At 41.6% G+C, this 5,357-nt stretch overlaps 1 protein-coding gene across 1 annotated transcript in view; it reads right to left on the bottom strand.

Annotated features, from left to right (window-relative positions):
* The window catches only part of LOC143125329 (bromodomain-containing protein 4-like), a 38,789-nt gene extending 34,981 nt beyond the window's left edge, over nucleotides 1-3,808 (bottom strand). Inside the window, exon 1 of the mRNA XM_076286707.1 lies at nucleotides 3,752-3,808. The gene's annotated coding sequence lies outside the window, so the exon portion shown is untranslated. The remainder of the gene's footprint in view (nucleotides 1-3,751) is intronic.
* Nucleotides 3,809-5,357: the final 1,549 nt, after the last annotated feature.

Below are 5,357 nucleotides of genomic sequence, written 5' to 3'. Positions count from 1 at the left end.
GTGTGTGTGTGTGTGTGTGTGTGTGTGTGTGTGTGTGTGTGTGTGCAGGGGGCTGTACGTGAGAGTCTGTGCACACGTGTGTGTGTGTGTGTGTGTGTGTAATGTGTGCAGGAGGCTGTATGTGAGAGAGTGTGTGTGTGTGTGTGTGTGTGTGTGTGTGTGTGTGTGTGGGTGTGTGTGTGTGGGTGTGGGTGTGTGGGTGTGGGTGTGGGTGTGTGCCTACGCCTCTTACTGGTGACTGTGATTTCCTGCTAAGTCACATCTAACATCAGTACAGTTCAACTGGTTCCCTAATAACTCTTCAAGAGTGGCGCTCTCAAATACTTATTTGAAGCACAGAGCTGTCATTTAGAGTCAAGCATGATCAAAATATCAGTTAGTGGCAATGGGGCCGTGACAAACTATGGAGAGGCTAAGGCAGAACCCATTGCAAAGTTCTCCAGACTTACAGATTAAAAAAAAAAAAAAAAAATGTACAGCTGGGCTGCACAATTGTGGGGAAAATATCTAATTGCGATTTTCAACTTCAACATTTCAAATTTTGCTTCAAGTTGGGCCATTTGTGATTGGTGAGCATGACTAGTGCATGACATGACGCTAATGTTCCATTTTTTCTCCAACAATGGGGGCTCTTGGAAGCCTCAAATAGTTCCCGTATGTTAACAATTAGCCTGTTGAGGAGTACGATAACAAATATGTGATTAGAACGTTAGAGTTCCGCACTATGATGTGACAATTACCCTCAGGTATTTTTCCCATAAACACTGAAACTATAGATCGTTCTCATATAATTCTAGAAGGAACCAGGAAAAGAATTCACTCCTCAACAGCTGCTGCAGTATTAAATGAATGTATATGGACAGTTTGTACTCAACATTTAAGACTCAACATTGAAGAGGCCTTGTTTACATGTATCTAGATTTTTTTTTTTTAAACAGATATTTTTTTATGCGTTTATTTATTTTAATCGTGTTTAGGCTTACACGGCATTGGAGCGTCAAACAATTCCAAACACGAAAGTTTATGTAGAGTAAACTCGTCTGCGTTGTTCCCTCCTCAATGAATGGCAGGAGACGTAAGACCAGTGCGTTAGTTCATCAGTCTGGAGGGAATAACAACCGGGTTGGGAAAACAATGCCTGCCAGCATGGATCACAACACAACATGGGATGGAGAATGCTGAAAGAATGGGTGATTTGCTGCCCGTAGTCTCTTTAATAGGCCTATGCCCAAGTCACAAAGAGTTTACGTTACATCAGACTCTCCCAGGCAAGAGAAGAGGCAGGGCCGCTGCTCTTAAAGCACTAATCATGTCGCCACCAAGACGCTACTGTGGTCCGTCCAGTGGGAAGGATAACAAACAACAACACAAACTCAGCAACGCTCAACAGCAGCAGCCACAAACACACACAAACAAACAAACACACACACACACACAATCTCTCTGGCTGTCAGTCTCCCACGACGCTGATGAGAAGAGAGGTTGGGTTTTGAAGGGGGCTGTGTTTTCGTATAAGACTGGACGAGAGACGGTCGCACCTACACACAGGGTGGGAGGGAAAGGACAGACAGACAGACGAGAGAGGTTGGGGATGCAAGTTCCATTAGAGGATTTCTGAAGTGAAGTCAGCGATCGCGCATGAATTTGTGTTTTTTTATGTTTATGTTATGTTGTGTTTATGATTGCCTCCGTAGCACTATTGAGCAGGTATTGCTCTGCCGAGTACATGAAGAATTATTCTTGAATTTCCCCTTGGGGATCAATAAAGTATCTATCTATCTATCTATCTATCTATGTTTATATTTTAATTTATTTGCAGACACCTTTTTCCCCAAAACAATGTACATTATATTTTAACCAAGGACCAAACGAAACAAATCAGGGAGGTAGACTCACAAAATGGGCAGCTAGCAGATGTGGGGAGATGATTGCTGAATGTGACAAAAAAATGTATGGGCTTGAAATTGTGTATGATCTTTAAGTTTGTGTTGTTTCCATTACTTCGCTGGCCACTACAAGGCAGGTATCTTCGATCTTTCTCTTTGGTAGGCTACACTCAAAAACCTGATATTATCATAGGGTAATGTACCCACAGACTAATGGTGTAAGGTGGCCAAGTCTGGACCAAGGGAGTAGCCACTTGCTTGACATGCAAAACCAATACAGTGACAGCTAGCTGATTGGTGAGAGGTGGTGGGCCTCAGTAATATCGTAATCTTGCCCACCCACCGCAAAAGCACGTATGATATGATCTGATCATGTCTGTTTGACAAGCTAAACAATTCGACTGCCACAGCCACCAGAAAACCACGAGGGAGAACTGACACTTAAGCATTATAAGCAATGGGGCGGGGTGTGTTAGCAACATGGTGCAGGATTACCGCACTCTGAGAAATATAACAGATATTTAAAAGAAAATGAAACACACAATTTAAAACCTCCAAATTCCCTTAATATGTGTCTAGCAGCTACGGTCACCGGTTTCCGACGAAGTAGTCTCCGACGCAAACGAACCAGTGACCTTTGGTAACTAACTGTTCAGGTATTTGCCAGCAAGATGAAGAATCGTGCAATCAATCGGGTAAACAAAACCGGGTAAAACAGTGAAGTTAATCAAACCGATTCAATCATGGTGCTGAATGATTAAGTTCACATGTCTCAACGGTCTCACCCTGCGAACATCTGTGATTACCGTCACTGCCGTAACCTCTATGGCTGAAGTTTGCTTTGCTGTGCCCATTAGCTGCATTGCTAGACTTGTCAAATGAACATCATTCTTATAGCGTACAATGGATAGATGTGGTCACGTCTTCACTGCCGATAAGCCTGATGTGGAATTGAGGCTAGCTGGTGAGCTATCTGATTAAATCACGTTTCATACCCGTTGACCTACATTGCTATTAGCATAGTTTGCTAGCAAAATTAGCTAGCAAGCTAGCTCGCTTGTCTCGTTTGGCCCAAGTGGAACTTATGGCCATTCTGTCACGTAGCCGAGTGCTGTTACTACTATGTTAGCATAGCTTCTTGTTTGGTTTGCATGCATGTGAATATTTCCTCAACGGGTATTATATGAATTTATATACTTCACAAGTTTGGCAAGCAACACACAATGCAAAACAATTCCTCGCAAGCTAGAATCGATTACCTACTGGAAACAGCATTGGCTAGCATTGCAACCTTAGATTGCAACTTCAGAAAATTCGTCTTCCGTGCATGCGTACCTTCCCCTCACATTGCAACCATTTGCGTAAACACTGTTCAAGAATACAACGTGGACAGTCTTCCCATTCCTCACGCCATTATGCAATGCAAGCTATGTACGTACAGTAAGCCCCCTTGTGCGCAAAATACGTTAACTTTACTGAAGCTACGTAACTCTCATCACGAATATGGCCTCTAGGCTCCAAATAAACACCCAGAACTGAGTGTGGCACGTTTTGACAGTCGCAGTCACACGTAGACGCAGAGACATCGCACACCACTAGCTCAAATACTCTCGAGGGGAGCGTATTACATGTGAAGAAGCAGAAGTATTCGAAAAATACTTGAATGCATTTCTTATCCCGGTGCCTCACCGGCGCGAGGCCTCCACAGTTCAACTCGTCACCCGTTTAGCGTCGAACACAACGTCCAGCGACCTACATATGTCTCACCGGCCAACGAATTGCTCTTAATTTACTTCACATACACCAAATGACTCTGAAATATGTAAAGCAATCGGAAAATAACCAATATACGCCCATTTATTTACCTTCTTCACCTAGCTGTCAGTGAGCGCGCGCAGACCTTCCTCTCTCCCCGAATCCAGAACAAACACGGTCGTTCGACGCCGTGTGACGTCAGACGCACCAGGAACGGAACGTCGTGTACTCACTTCAAATTCAATGTTGTAGTAAGTTCACTTAAAAATAAAAAATAGAAAACCCTACACCAATATATTTGAATACGACATTGTACGAATCAGTGTGTAACAGCACATATAATACATTACAAATAAATGGCTATAAATTAATTGAGTCATTATTAGATGAGTTTAGGCCTACCCTACATTCAACCAGAGACGTACATTTTTGATGCGGAATCATGAACAGACGATTTGTGGATCTTTTTTTATTATTATTTATTCACGCCTATGTTGTTCACCTAAAAGCACGTTCAGGTATTTAATTTCACAGTCTTTAAAAAAGAAGCTCCATTGAAATAATGCAGCGCCACCCTGTGGCAGCCACTAAAATAGGCTGCTGTTCTGAAGTAGCCTACTAAAAAATGTAAAAATGTAGGCTACACTACTGGTCAAAAGTTTGGGGTCACTTAGAAATTCCCATTCCACTCCATTATAAACAGAATACCACCTGAGATCAGTTGCATTGTTTTTTAATCAGTGCAGCAGTTTTTATGGTTAGCCTTTCAATATCATATTAAACAGAATGTGTCTTTGGAACATTGGTTGCTGATACTGGGCAATGTAAATATTGCAAGATTAAAGATCAGCCATTTCTTTCTACAACAGTTGAGAACCCTTTTGCTGGCCTAAAATACATAAGAGCTCAGGTTAGTGAATCCACCAGGCTGACCCAGTTTGGCGAGTAAAACTTCAGTCTCAATTCTCAATCAATTTGTGGACTTTTCCATTAAGGACATTGTGAAAACTTTACCTTTTCAACTTTACCTATCTTGTTAACGTGGCAGACACTGCTGATGTCCCAAACTTATTGACTGACATTTGTAAAATGCTCTTTCCTGGTGACCTTTGATGTTGAGGCGTTATATACCAACATCCCAGCTGGACTTTTACTTGGACTCACGGAAAAACATGAATTGCTGTAGTCTACTGCTGATGAAACTCACTAAGTTCATTCTGAAATTCAACTACTTCATGTTTAACAAAAAATATTTTCTACAATCCCAAGGTACAAGCATGGCAAGCATTGCAATTAACAGAAATAGGTTTGGGAGGAAAGATTTATATTTAATATTTACACTCTAAAACGACCAACCCTGTGGCTGGGTTGTGGAAAATAACCCAGCATGGGCTAACATAACCCAATAAATGGTCAAACTGCCACAACCCAGTAATTGGGTGCAGAAATAACCCAGCATTTTTTAGAGTGTACCAATCATTTTGCAGCTATGTATTGTTTTATCACATATTTATTGATGACATTCTCTTGGGGTTCTTTGGCAGTGAAGGTCAACTTAAGTCTTTTAATGATCATATTAATGCCACTTACCCTAATCTGAGATTTCAGGTGCTGCTGGTCATAGAATATCATCAAAAAGTTGATTTATGTCAGTAATTCCATTCAAAAAGTGAAACGTGTATACTATATTCATTCATTACACAGAGACGGCTATAT

Source organism: Alosa pseudoharengus, unplaced genomic scaffold (assembly GCF_046254945.1).
Source record: "Alosa pseudoharengus isolate Yale_2024_CS ecotype anadromous, Long Island Sound unplaced genomic scaffold, YU_APseudo_1.1 YU_APseudo_1.1_scf_1, whole genome shotgun sequence".
Classification (NCBI taxonomy): Eukaryota; Metazoa; Chordata; class Actinopteri; order Clupeiformes; family Clupeidae; genus Alosa; species Alosa pseudoharengus.
This window is presented reverse-complemented; position numbering and strand designations above follow the sequence as displayed.